At 33.5% G+C, this 15,727-nt stretch overlaps 1 protein-coding gene across 5 annotated transcripts in view; it reads left to right on the top strand.

The window, feature by feature from the left end:
- The window catches only part of LOC124186431 (probable beta-hexosaminidase fdl), a 66,958-nt gene that overhangs the window by 3,807 nt on the left and 47,424 nt on the right, over window positions 1–15,727 (top strand). For 4 of the 5 annotated variants that reach the window (XM_046578188.1, XM_046578167.1, XM_046578180.1 and 1 more), the window contains exon 2: window positions 5,868–6,613. The gene's annotated coding sequence lies outside the window, so the exon portion shown is untranslated. The remainder of the gene's footprint in view (window positions 1–5,867; window positions 6,614–15,727) is intronic. The other variant, XM_046578174.1, reaches the window with a different exon arrangement.

The following is a 15,727-nucleotide window of genomic DNA, read 5'->3' as shown; positions in this document are numbered from 1 at the left end:
AAAAAGTCGAGACTAAGTTGAGCCGTATATGATATTCTTAATTTCTTCATTTTTTAAATTAGTTATCATCGAAAACATAACGTAGAGATAACGATTTTATGATAAAACTTTTTTACAACAATATGTGGGGACTTTCATAACAAATTAAATGCCTTACCATTTTTAATTTGTTTACATCTTTTCTAATCGTTACGAATATTTAAACCTTTTTATGCTGAGCATCATTTTTTTTTTTTTTTTGATTTTGGGATCGCTCCTGTAAATAATTTCTTTTACATTCTTTTCGGCACTTTGGACATTTCCGAATAACAAAAATCAAATGCCAGAGACGGTTTTTTTTTTGGTTTTTTTTTTCTAATGTATACAAACATTTTTCACTTATTTTTTACGCACGCTCAGTAACAAACATTTTCAAATCATGTACGAGGTAAAATTTATTCTCTTTTACCAAATTTTATACAAAATCAAATTTTTACCCATCACGAAATGATTTCAATATGCTTTTGTTCGAGAGTCGAAGATTTGTTTTAAGATTTTACAAAAGTTGCAAGTAATTGCGCCTCAAAATACAAAAAAACACTTTTAGTTGTTGGGAATAATACTTTAAAAATTGTATGATTTTATAAAGAAATTTGTCAGTGATTTTTACTTCTCAGTTACAATGTACGAATTATTTTGAAGAGCGCTAAAAACGCGCATGATCCGAAAAGAATCGAGTTTGAAAATATATTTCAATAGCTGACGTTCTATACTTACACTATATGATAAACCATTATCATATGTCACTCTATGTGATCTTCTAAGCTTATGAAACAACAACGGTCGTCCGCTGGGACAGTAACAGCAGATGTACACTCGGAGGCATTGAATTTGTCCGCTACTCAAAGTGGCGTCAAAGATCCTTCCAAAGGACGTGTCAGTCTGTCTAGCAGGACGCTAAACGCCCCGAAACTATTTTCCTCGTTGACGAAGGTTTCACGCGGACGATGACGGAGAAGAGAGGAAAACTTGGACGGAAAGTTTCTTTCTCAACTCGATTTGTTGGTTCATGCGAAATGGATGTCGGGTCTATCGGGAATACCCAAAAGTCTCGTTTCTTAGGAAGACATACATAGATGCGTTTTTTGTTGTTGTTGTTGGTGTTGTTGCTGCTGCGACTTTGCGCCGATGAATTTTTTGCCGTCAATGGACGTTGAACTTTGTTGATTCTTTTGTGTTTAATTTTTTTTTATTTTATTGGATCTTACTAATACATTGTAGTCAAAAGTTTCTGCTTTAATTATAAGTGTTTTTTAAGAAACGGTCACACGCTGCAGAGTTGAAACGCATTTGAAGAACAGACGGGGATCCCGATCAATATCGCTTTTCGCAGCGAAGAATTTCATGGGGAGAGAAAAGTTAGAGAACCTCGTGGTGGACTTGGGCATAAATTGAAGCCTCGCCTCTTGACAATATGCGTTACAACTTTGTTGCTTGTATCGTACAATATCAAACTTTGAAGAAAATCGAAAAGAATGTTCTACCAACGTCAAGACGTTATAGTCTGAAATTTATTTAATTTAATTTGGTTCAACTTTTCGCCATTTTATTCATTCTCATCCAGTATTTACTGTATTACGTTATACACGGATTTTATCAATCTGCAAAGTCAAACTTCGAGTCATCTCTTCTCTCTACCTTACCATCCGAGTTTTGAGGTTAGCGTCGGTCGGTTAGCTCAAGATGGAGGATCGAGTCCGAGTGCAGTCTGACCAACCTGACGCCACGTGATTTGGGGAAAAAGCTGAATCGATCTGGCCCTGAAACTGCCATGCCCTCGTTTACTAGTATTCAACGTTTTCGAGTGTACGAACTCACGACGACAGTGAATATATACAGGAATTCACGCGTCGTTATATTATGGGGTCATTACTCGCCGTCGTTGCTGTCGCAATGGACAGCAAACTTATTTCAACGGGAGATGGCAAATGCGTAATATAGTCCGCTTTGCCGGAGGATGAGAGGACAAAGAGAGAAAGAAAAAGTAGCGAAATACTTGCAGCGTAGGAAATTAACAACGAACACGAATTTTTTTTTTTTTTGGTTTCTGTTCAAATATTAATTCGTTCGAACAAAGTAGAAGAAGAAGAAAGATTTTTATCGGTTATATATTCGATCGCCTGTTCTCTTTAGTTAAGAAATGTACATAGTTTCCATACTGATTTTTATAAATATATACATACGTAAAATATATTAGCTCTTAGATTAATCGGTCATTGTTAGAATTGTTTGCTGCGTGCCTTCGGCTTCAAGGAAGTGAAACTAAGCATGACGAAACAGTCTCTGCACCGCATCACGTATTATTATACCGAAGCTTCGTCACGGCGGAAGAAACAATTAAACTGTCCCTTACAATAATACCCATGTATACTTGGGAGTGACGATGTAAATTTCTTTTCTTTGTTTCTCCTCACTCGTTCCTCGCGACGCTCTTTCTGACGAGAAAAACAAAAAACAAAAAAAAAAAAAAATTAATATATTCAGTCTTTAAATATAAAAAGTAAAAATAGAAAATATCGCGCGTGAATAAAATTTTTGAAATAGAAATTAAAACCGATAAAGACAGACATTCGGCGGTAATATTTATATCCTACAGATATTCCAGATAATTTGAAACACTTCTTGACGATGTTTTATTTCATTCACATTTGTTCGGCATGATATTCTTATCTCGACTCGAACGAAATCGAACTCTATTTTATTGATGAATAATTTCGAAAATTTTCAGGTGAGTTGAAAAATTAACGATTAATTTTTCTCACTTAAATATCAATTTGATTCCTTCGCATCACGGCTGTGCCGTTCTAATTGACAAATGTAACGTACGACGATACAGATGTCTAATGTGCACGCGTAACAAGTCTCACACACGCAAGTCTGAAATGTGCCTCTCGCGACAAATTTCAAGTATAGGAAATATTTACGGTCGATTTTCAACTTTCGTTAAAATTATCTAGGCCAGCCGGAGCTAATGCTTGATAACGTCTCTGTAGCTGGCTGACTACGATATTGTAACCTATCGTTGAAAATAAACCGAAGTCGGAAACCCCGCAGTTTGTCTACACTCGCTATGTTTTTATCTCTACGTATTCTCACACACACCCACAAACCCACACACATTGGATGATCGTTCGGGTTTTTTTCCACCAGCAAATGCGTTAATGCAATAGATTTTAGTCGTGGAAGAAGTATTTAAAAAATACCTGATCGGGAAATAACTTGCGAATAAAAATGTTTGGAACGCTTTTCGGGTGCTCTCTATAAATAAATTGATAATTTCGAAGCTGGACACGTCGTTGTGAATTGTTTGAAATTCGATAAACCGTATATTTTGAAACCATAACTCCTTCAAAGTCGTTGTAAAATTATATGTATCGGAAATTTTTTAATTGAAACATATTTCTTTGTGGTTTTTTTTTTTTTTTTGTTGCCATTCCTGATACTATACTAATAAGTTTTCAATACTAGGGAGTAATTGTTGCGATACAGTGTTAATTATTATTGTTAGAAACAATATGATGGAAAAAAAATTGTGAAAATGAAGGATAATTCATTTCCGAGAAAGTGAGGCTGGGTTAGGTTAGGTTACCCCTCTGCACATATACCTGCATGGGTTACATGAATTACAAGTTTTTGGGTTCGCTGATTACGTATCTGATACCGAGTTTTAAAAATTCAAAATGGCGGATCTAATATGGCGGTGAAAATTTTCAAATTTGGTCAAGTGCGGGGGAAAAATTCTGTCCAGGTGTTTTTGAGGTCGCTGATTACGAATCTGAAATCAGATTTTGATAATTCAGTATGGCAAATCCGATCAGCGACCCCAAAAACTTCCGCGCAAAGTTTTTTTTTTTTTTTTTCTACCGTATTCGATCAAATTTGAAATTTTGGCTCGCTATATTGCCCGGTATTAAAATCGTTCTTCGTCTTTGTTTTTTTTATTTTTTACGCACTTTTTTTCTTTGTCGCGTGTTTTACAAATACAAACACACACGTATTATAAATATTCAACTTACCGACGACAAAAACATTCACTATACTCATCACTTTATGCGTACCAACGCGAACTAACGAGACTAAACTAATGTGTATGTAACGTACATATTGCAACCGTTTAAATTACTCGACAACTTGTTACTGGATTATTACATCTGCATAAACGATTATAGTAAGTGTATGTACATACCTTACTTTACGCACATGAATATTATTCATATTCTACACTACCGCGTGTTTAATCCGCTGCACATAAATATGCAGAATGACAGTCATTTTTCATTTACCTAGGTACTAAAAAATCGTTATAGTTTTACTACCTTTTTTGTGGCTGTTTAGTTGTTTTTTTTTTTTTTATTTTCTCTCTTTTTTCTCTCCTATCAATAATCTGAGAAAGTAACACAATAACGGTTGAAAGAAATGCGCGACGATAGTTTCTACGTCACAGCTGCATGGATGTAAAACGGAAACGGAATCTTCAGATTAGTCTTTTTTTTTTTTTTATTTCTGCTAATCGCAACGATCGTAGAAAGAACCTGCATCAATTATATTTGTCTCTTTTATTCCTTGTTTCTGTTAGTTATTTTTGTCTATCGGTTTTTTTTTTCCTCGTATATCAGCCACTTTCTTATCGTACATTTCATTACTTCTTACTTTCACTGTATGCTGTTTTTTTTTTTTTTTTCTCTCCAAAGTTGATTGCGTTGTTTGTGTTTGCAAAGTCGATGTAAAAAATAAAAAAAAACATGTACACATACGTAAAAAATACGACGTGATTGTGCGCAGATAAGGTTTTATCGTCAGTTTTATCGTCGGCATATTATAATATTCCTCGTTGTGTAAAAAGGACGTGTATAATCGTAATTTTTAACTCACATTTCGAAATCCTTAGTTGGTTGAAAATCATTGTAAAGTTTTGAGAAAATAGTCGTATTTTCATCAATGTTTCGTTACGATAACGTCACCAACTTCAGTCTCGTCTATCGTGGTACATAAATGTATGAACTGCAGCTCTTTTTTCTGCAACTTCCTTCCGTTTACGATAATTAATTCACTCTCAGGGCAATTTCTATTGCCCTCGTCCAGCTTATCATTGTCGCTCGTATCAGAATTAATATCTCTGTCGCCACTCTCAGTTTTACTCACTTGATGTGCTAGTTATCTTTGCGTATATAATATATAACGTGTCCTGGGAATAATATCAGGGACGTGCAGATTCATTTTCATCGTTATTATATCAATTGTCTTGTACTATGTTAGATTGAAAAAAAAAAAAAATGTTAAATTTCAATAGGAATGTTACCGAGCAGCTATTGTGGAGTATTGAAAAAAACCGTTACTAAATTTGAAGGAAAAGAAAAAGAAAAAAAGATCTTACAGATATTTGGACAAGAGATGGGGAGCAATTTTATAAATCGTAATCACTTTTCAATCGAACTATTAAGAAGTTTAAATTTTTAATGGCAAATTTAATGGAACGAGGCCTGCTTCTGTTATACTTTATAATTAAATATCAACTCAAGCACTGACTTTGCAGTTAAGTTCGCGATTCGTTCGTCTGCAGAAAATTATTTTTCAAGTAATTTTTTTTCTTTTTTTCGTATATTCAATTACGTTATATGTCTCTGTTATACGATAGAATTCGATCATTAAAATTTATAACTTATAATCGTATAAAGTGGGTTGTTTTTTTTTTTTTTTTTTTTCACAGTACTATCGGAAGCAATGAAATATAACAATAATATATCCTCACTGTAAATTATAACTTCTTATATATTAATAACATTACATAATTCATTATTAATTTTATTTTTTTCTTATCCATTTTTCAGATGTCCGTGACTTTGGATGATTTTTAAAAAAACTGCGATGCTGCTGCCGCTGCTGCTGTGGGATTATTAAAAACAAACGGAGGCAATTTATCTAATTGCGCGTTTCTTGTTTTTTTTTTTTTTTCTTTATAATCTTTCTTTTATTTTACCATTTAACAACAAGAGTATAAATCCTCATTTTCAATTCCGGATTTAATACGTCGTAACTATTTTGCTTACAATATAGACGTGACATAAAGTAGTTCAAAGTAGCCGTAAAAGTATAATACAATCATCGGTTATCCGTCGTTTGTGTTAACCTCCTCGTGCCGCGACGATTGTCTCTTACAATTGATTAAAATTCGAAACTAAAACTTTTTCTTTCCTTCGCTTAATTTACTTTTTTTTTTATATATATATATATATATATATATATATATTGTTTTTAAATATTACCATTAACCGGTGTGATCATCACGCGGGTATAAAACGTGGCCTCAGAAATATTCCGAAAACTGATGAATCAGAAAAAAAGAACGTGGCAGTCGAATCGTAACTTCTAAAAATTAAATCGAAACTAAAAAAAAAAAAAATACGAAGGCAGTTTTTTCACCGTAAAGAAGATTAAAAAAAAAAAAAAAAAAAGTAATTGAAGACACATGTTTAGATAATATATCGAACCCATCGGCGAGATGGTGCTGCAGTTCACTTTTCCCTATTCGTCTTTTTATATCTCCTATTCCGCTGCTTCTTTCTTCTGAATAAAGGTGAGTGCTAAATATAAAACATCTAACTATTTATCTATATATGCAATTTTTGCTGATTTTTTTAAGCTGTGATTTATCTACTTGGACAATTTATAAAGATAATGAAATTTAGTGTTTACAACTCTTTGAGTTCCTCGATTACCGCTCAAAATGTCGGCCAAAGTTGCAGTTCACACGTCATAATGCTGATAAAGCGTGTGCTAAATTTGAGATTTTTAATATTAATGTAATCTGTGTAGTAAATATTTAATTGTAAGTATCGGTTATTTTCTCATAAAATTATCCGAGCAACTTGAAACTTGATGCCCATTTTTTACTTTTTATTATCACCTTTCAAATCACTTCCCCTGATTTCAACGATTCTTTATCTTTTCGAACTTCTAAAATCCGAAAAACATACGTTCTTAGAAAAATGTCGGTTCATCGATTTGTCCCGAAAAAATTCCGCGATGATCACGGAATCGGCTCGATGTAAAAATTCGAAACTTACAGAATTTTACAATCAACCGATGAGCATGAAAAATTACCGTGTTCCGTTCAATTTGAACTTCCGGTTCTACGGGAAATTAATCGATACTAAATTATCATCCGACAAACTTATACTTTTGCTTCTTTATTACTTTTTCTAAACAAACGATTATATTTTTCCCAGTTCGCGTATTTATTTTTATCAGATTTTTCACTCACCCATTTTCTAGATCATCGCTGAAGTTTCTCGGACGAATCGACGGACTCTTCCATTTTCACCGTCGTGAAAAGTATCGCGAAAAAACTGTTTCTCCGGCTCGATTTACACAACATGATTGTATTTTTACGAGGGAAGCGGGACATTTTTTTCAAATTAAAAATATCCCACCTATTAATGTGTCAGAGAAATTTATACCGACCCGAGTTTGACCCAGACCTCGAAATATTTATGTGGAACAATGACACCTTCAACTCTGTAATTCATTTCACGAGTGCACTTGGCGTATTTTATTAATCCAGCAGCGGTTCACGCGACGCTTGTTTAACCGTTTAGCTATCAGCATTGCTCGACACAAATATATTACCTCATAAAACGTCGGCAGACAAACGAAGAAGCAGTAAAATCTTCGTTCGTTACTACCGCTGCTGCTCATGCTTGCACCAAACGTACAAAACGTCTGTCATTCGGTGAAGCCAGTTGTATTGCAGATTTACACAGAGAGACTGAAATTTCCAAAGCTTACGTCGTACAATTTTTTTTTTTCGTTTATAAACTCAAATGGAAAAAAGATGTGGTGTTTTCAAAAAATGACTCGCAGCCTACTTTTGAAATTTTCGTTCGTTTTTTTTTTTTTTACAACGGGATTTGTTTCAGAATCGTTTGTATCCGTTCATACAACTTTTCTTTTGGTTTTTATTTCGGCCAGAAAAAAGATGGAGTCGTGTTTTTGATTTTTCGAAAAATTGACTCTTCTGTTTTTTCAAAACTAATCATAATAATTCAGCGAAGCGATCTTTGTTGGCGGAATTCTATCATATTTGAAAATAGAAAAGTTGGGTTATCGTAAAATCAAAAAACTAGTCCGTTTTTTTCGGTCGAGGTGAAAAACAAAACAAAGGTGGCAGAAACGAGTACAAACGAAGTTGTTTTTTGAGAACGATTTATTGTTTTTCCATTTGAGGAACGAACGAAAAAAAAGTGGTAAAAACGAGTACAAAAATTTCTCTCGGTGCAGGTTCCGATTCTATTTTCGTACAATTATATAACGTATAAACATCGAATATCCGGTGTCTTGGTTTATTTATAATCCTATGCAACATCTCGTGTGTAATAAAAATTTGTTTGAATTAATTTTGTCAAACAAATTTTTGTCCCACTTAAAAACGTCTTGATGCGGAACAAAGTCTTACACGGATACTGCGGTGAACCGCATGCGCGTATTATCTATAATAAGCGTTAGAACATTTCACAGTCGTCTAGATTCTAGAATCTAAGAGAGAAATTATACTCGGTTGAGAAAACTCGTTTCCTCGTTGGTTTGGGTGAGAATTGGAGCGCGTATTCTTGCATATACGAGACTGGTGGTGGAATTGCTGAAGAAAATTTAATCGCGTGTCGTATAAATTTACGTGCATGTGCGACGCCTTAATTTTGTCAATTATTGGGAATTAAAAGAAGGCAGTTATTTGGGAGATGTTGTAACGACTTCGCGCTTAGCGTCCACCTATTTCTAAACACGGAAGAGACTTATTTTTACAACTATGCGAAGGTATATTTATGTCATCCAGCAGCATGCGCAGAACCGCGCGGATATGTGCAGTAATTAAGGTCAAGCCTTGCGAAAGAAACTGAAACTCTGCCGTATACGTAGGATTTTAGAGAACTGGTATAAGTTGTACGGATATATTGTTTGAATGAGAATTTCAAAAATCTTAAAAATTTATTTGCAAATCTTTTTTTTTTTTTTGTCCATTTCATATATTTTTATTATTACATTACATGTGTGCTTATATGTACACAAGGCGTGAAATTTATGCGTTATATCGACCGTCGAATACGCGATGATTGTTTGAACGTAAATTAGTACGTGTATTATATGTATTATAGTTGAATAGTTGGTAGAATTAATCAATATTCACTCAACGATCGTTATACCATGTGAACATTTCATGTAAGATTAATCTGAAATATTTCGGTTCGGTCAGTCGGAATAAAGTTTCCGACTTGTTTTTAACAAATGAACAAACTCCGATCAGTTGAATTTATAATTATACACTTGGAGTACTTATTCGTTCGGATATTTAATGAGCTTGTTATAATTCGACAGATACAAGGAAAAAATTGAGCGAGTTATTATTGAAGTCTTCTTTACGCAGATAGTGGTAATTTATGCCTGATATGTTGAATACAACTTGTAATATAAAAATAATCTACACATGTTGACACGTAATATTTTGCGTACGAATTTAACCGACAAAACTTATGCCAAATATTGCTTGGGCGCAAGAATTTCCTTCCATCGCCGCGTGTATGATCGGCTTAAATATTAAAATGAACAAATTCGTACAAATTGGCTTTGTAAAATGAGAAAAATTTCATTTGTTTTTTTAACGCGGATCAGTGGTACGATTTTGTCACAATTATTATACATACGATAATTGTTATCACTCGATCCCGTTTCATTCGTACAATCCTCCTACTATTTTCCTTTCACTCAAGAACTTCCACTTCTCCTCACTCTCGCGTCTTTACCTCGTTCACTTCTCCCAACAGTCCTTGACTTTCTTTTATATCTTGCTCACACTCGATCACCACCGTCGAATCCTTGAGCTTATAGCTGCTCCAGCTTCTCTTCTTCTTCTTCTTCTTCTTCTTCTTCGTCTTCTTTGTAGCAGCTACAGAATCCAATCGAGCGAAGGTCGTAGCTAATTCAGCTTCTTATTAACGTTCGTTCGACTGTTAAAACTTTTTTCTTTTAATTTCCGTTTCGCCGAACTGCTGACTCACTGCTTATTTACTCATTTTGTTACAATCAATGCTGCCTGAACCGATCAGCGATATTGGAAAGAATTTCAAGAATCCCGTTAACATTGCTCTACGAAATTTGTTGTTCCTTTTTATTATTTTTAATTTTTTATTCATCTTTAACTTGGAAATTGTACAACGTTTGTTCAAAATCTGTCTCAAAGCACCGATGTCCATCAGAGAGTTTACCCGTCATCAAAATTGTTTATTGAATTGAGTTTTCACCGCTTTTCTCTGATAGCAATTTACTTGATTTAATCTCTGTTACGTATATTCTTCTTCTGTACCGATACTTCATATTACATCATACATCGTCCTAAAAGTCAAGTGCAGATAATATTGTTACATACAATTTCAATTTTACGCAAAAATTATTCAGTTTTTCCCTTGCGATTAATTCACGTATAATCTAAACAAATCAATGTATCGATGTACGTAAAACTATCTTACTTCAATGAAAATTGACTCGATCATTAATTATACATCTAAGCGTGTGCCCACCGGGCATATCACAAATTTTTCTTTTTTCACACCGCCGTATCATCAGCGTCGTCACGTACTCGTTAATATACTATTACACTTTATCATCAGGGACCAGGTTTATAATACATATATGAATATATAATTTTGAAATCAATACCGTATCTGCTACATAACTTATGATATTACACATATTGTTTGATTACGTTTTTCATTCATCGCGTATAATAATGCTCACGTTTCTTGTACAATGCACGTATAACGCAATGCGAATATATCTATATTTACTCGTTATAATGCAAATTTATAATTCCAATTCGCTGCAGCGATATATAGGCTATATTCGAAAATCGCGATAAACCGCGTTCGATTGTGTAAATAATCATTTCCGGTTTCGTAAATATCGTTTTCCCACACTTTTAATAATCATTAATGCAAACGATAAACAAAACTTGACTCGTGTTATTTTTTGAAGTTTTCAAATTCTCTGTAAGTATTTTGTTTTACAGTATTTGGAAAAAATAAATCGATTCTTCTCTATGGAAATTTATAACATAATATGTATAATATAATCGAACCGAATACACTTGTCAAAGGATGTTTTTTTTTGTTTATGCAGACACTACTTCATACTTGAAAATAAACAAAAATTGCCGATGGCGGCGACGGCGGTCAGTTTGGGGTGGAATACCTTATACGTGTTACAAGTTTACTAATCTGCAACAGCACCATTGTCGTACTTCAAGTTATAACTGTTATACGCTTCAAGTACACGTAATTGCATGTAATTAATCTCAATTACAAAGCCACAGCGAAATATACTGTCGATTATTGAGCTTTGAAACGCTGCCTCTTGTATTAATATTGTTCCAAGAGGTGGATTATACGCACTTGAAAAAGTTATGATTATACACACTGGAAACAACGAATATTGCATTTAAAAGAAATTGCTGTGTAGAAATTTTTGTAAGCGATATTTTATCGTTAGGAAAATAAAAGACACTGCGCAAAAAAGTGCGATACAAATCGTTGCCTTGGTACAATACGTTGATTGAAGAGAAAAATATATGTATCCGGTTGTAAAAAAAAAAACAAAATACTCATTCTCAATTAATATAGTGAAAATTACTGTAATGTAATGTACCCACAACGTTTTTTTTACGAAAACGTATCTAAATTCGAAGATTTTTCAGCCATTTTTCAAAATTTGAAAAATCTTCGAAGACGTAAATTTCAAAATAATGAGATAATTCTTTTAAAAATTCACGCGTCTTCCGAAAAATCAACGAATTTATTTCACATGACTGAAAAAAAAAACATTCCCTGAACAATTTATTGACAACTTTTAGGTATTATTATCGTTGAAATTTGATTTTCACATCGTATTTATTGCGGTTAATTTTTTTCCCATACCTATCTTATCATAAGGTATTCAGTATCGTCGAGGACACTCACTTTTGGTTGATAATGTGTAACCGGTACATCCTTAAATATCCTTACCAATTTTCCGCACGGACGTGCTTTAATTTTAGGGTCGATAATTGACCTTGACTCTTATAGAGCGATACCCCGTTGCGAATTGTGTAACATTGAGCACATGCCTGTATATATATCGCTTCGCTTTCTAAACACATGATACATGATACATACATATATATATATATATATATATATATATATATATATATATATATATGGTACATTTTTACGAACCTATAAAGTACGTTGCACATTTTCTGCGGTATGAAAACTTGTGATGTTTAATTTTATTTCTTTTTCGTTTTTCATCCTTATCTTTCGTTTAATCAATTCGACGTTCACGTTCAGTCATTATAACTTTGTCGTCGTGTTATTCAATTGTATCGTGTGCATTATTTACACGCCATGAGATATATTGTTGAATTATACAATAACCCTGCAGCTAGATCACCGGAATTGTATCTTTGCGTGTGTATTGTTATTGTTATTGTTCAGTAAGGTATGAAGTGACGAGCAGTTTTCGTGCACATTCTTTATTTCGTTGTTTTTTTTTTATTTATTTTCTTTATTTATTTACAGTAATGTGCGGAAATGACAGGCGAAATGAGTAAAGTGGATGATGATTATTTTTATTATTTTTTTTTTATTTGCTTGATTGCCGATATTCTGTACCGCGAAATCTGTTTTGCCGGCTGTAACTGGCGTCTCACTTGCTGGAGAAAAGTCAGTTGTTCGCTTTCCGAACAAAGTATCGCTCTGACGGTTATCTGCGATTTATCGACCGTCAGTAAAACAGATACTTATCGGTAGTACTTTTCGCTCCGTCGGTAATCCATCCAAATCACATATACCCTTACCATAGTAATTGACTCAAATGTCGATAATAGCATATTAAATTCATCCGCTTCGTACAGCGAGAGTGACTGTATTAAATAATAGAATAATACTACTTAAATAACAGTAGTGGAGAAATAATAATGTGTCAATATATAAAAGATGTGTTTTTTTATTTGAGACACCGGGCCCATTGTGTTTTAAGTGAGATCTCCGCATATTTCGCACAGTGAATTCTAGCTGCAGGTAAACTGTTTTACGGGTATGCAGATAGGTATGCGAGTAAGTTTATTAGACCTCTGTTTGTATGATATCTCAGTCACCGTAGGCGGAACTTCCTCGTATGCAGCACAGGACAAACAATAAACTTGGCTATCTTACGAACCGAAGTTCAACTTCTCGCCTGCGGCGTTATATTGCATGTTTTGGACAAGTTTCTAACGGGCATATGCGCGTAATAATTTTCAAGATTACCGCAGTCAGCCAAGGAGTTCTATTGTTTTTTGTTTCTTTGTTTTTTTGTTACCCCTCGTCGATAATTTGAAATATTTGTACTACATTTGGTTACAGAATTCAAATTTTCCACATTTCACTACAACGTTGTTTTATTTGACGAAAAAATAGCTTCGTACGTCAGATAAAACGATTTCAATTTAATCGTAAAAATGAAAATGTCACGAAACATATCTTTATTTTTCATATCATTCTCAACGAATTTCAGTGAAAATTTCAATTTCTTGTACAAGAACATTGAAGACTTTACAATTAATCTAACGTTTGACAAACTTTCGGACATATTAAATTTTGATTTTGCCAATCAGATTCAATTCCACCTGTGCATGTTTATTCACTTTAAGTCATGTAGCAGTCCAACCCTTACCGACTGAGCAAATACATCCGTTTTCTTTCTGTGCAAAATTTTTATCGCACTGATGCACGGTCGAAATTTGAATTCTTTCCGTTACTTGTTGTAAGGAAGAAAAAGAGTGAGTTTGCTCGGTCGGTAAAGGTAGGCGTTTTGCATGACCTCAACTTCCACCAGCCGCAGCATTTAGCGGCTTTTTCGTTTCGAGTTTTTTTCGTTTTACACAGTTTCTGAAAACATATATACAAAGAGAAAAAGAGATTGTAAAAAAAAAAAAAAAAAAAAATTGAGAACTTCAATCGCAGCTCAATAGCAAGCGGTAGGAATATACCAACGTGCTAAATATCGTTGCAGTGAGCAGATCCAATTTAATTTGCTCTAATTTACCGATCACAGTGAATTTCTGAATAACACGCTGCACTTCAAAGTGCAGCGATAACGTTGAAAAATAGAAATGATCGAGTCGATGCAGAAATAAAAATGTTTGATTACGCGTTTGAATTTTCTACGTTTCGCTTTTTTTGCGTCGTTTCGTGCATTTGGTTTATTCCGTAAAAAATCCGTTCGTTATAAGTGAATATTTTTTTTTTTTTTTTGTTTCTGTTGGCGTCGATGTTTAAATGAAATGTCAATCAACTGAATAATCTGCAACTATGACGTATGAAAATTCTGTTCGCGTTGCGATTCTTGTGACAGTTTAATTAATTTCACTCAACATGTGAAAGAATTTTGTAATTGAAACATACTTTACGACTCACGAAACAAATTTTTTCGCCTACCAAATTCACCCGAGGTGTTTTAGCAGCCGCTTTGCGGCTTGACGTTTATTATTCCGAGTGTAAAAGCAACATCAAATAGTTGAGACCTGAGTCGAAAAAAAGGTTTCAAGTATCTCGTTACCCCGTTAATACCAGACTTGTTTATACACTGGTTAATATAAAATTTCTTCTCTTTATATTATTTACACCGTTTTGTTACCTTGCTAGTTTTTCTCGTTTCACGTGAAAATTCTAACGAGACTTTTCACTGCTGACCGACCGAATCATAACGCGAATTAGGGAGGAAATGAAAGTTCAATCAAATACGAGGCTTCCCTTGAAGCCCTTTGACTCTGCGGTATTCGCGCTGAATCGATCGTTGCTAATTAATATCCGCTTCATTCGTATCCCTGGACATGTAATGGAAAATTTATTGTTACGAAGTATTTTCAAACATTTTTTTCTTTCATTCCGTTTTCGCATTTCTCTTATTATGTTGATACCAAATTTTCGTCACTCTCTGCGTCTAATAACGAAGATTCTACAAATGCAGAGATCATTAATTGTAAACAATATATTTCTTCTTTTTTTTTTTTTTTTATTTTTTTTGCTTCGTTCACGTTACTGTTAATTTAAACAAAATCGCGATTTCGTTGAAATTATAATGATTACAGTAATATTCAAATCTCAATTACGTAGCTATAGTGGATTACATTTTCAGATACGGATGAAAATAAATTTTACTTCGCTAGTGTTTTGGGTTTCATTTTACGAAACGTGCGGTATAGGAAAAGCGTATGATAATAATCGAAACTGCAAATTATCGCCTATCTAAAATTTCTTTTTATTTCTTACATTATTCTTATTTTCTTTTTACTTTCGTATGTAATAAGTTTTTTTTTTTTTTTTTTTAATTATTTTATTAATTTTTTTTTCATCTCTTACCGTTCGTTCTACGCAATATATGCCGAATCGATGTGTTTTATTGTGTATTTTATATATTCTTCACATGATACATTTTTCTACTAAACAAATCGAGTTTATATAAGCTTTCCTATAATTATCATTAAGGGAAAAATTGTATGTGTATAATAATATGCAATACAATCGACGATACCTAATATCTTACACAGCTTCTATTTTACACACGTATCTTGTACATGTATATAATACATTATTAATTAATTCTTCATAACGGTTAAAAA

The sequence above is a fragment of the Neodiprion fabricii genome, chromosome 1, assembly GCF_021155785.1.
Source record: "Neodiprion fabricii isolate iyNeoFabr1 chromosome 1, iyNeoFabr1.1, whole genome shotgun sequence".
NCBI lineage: Eukaryota > Metazoa > Arthropoda > Insecta > Hymenoptera > Diprionidae > Neodiprion > Neodiprion fabricii.
This window is presented reverse-complemented; position numbering and strand designations above follow the sequence as displayed.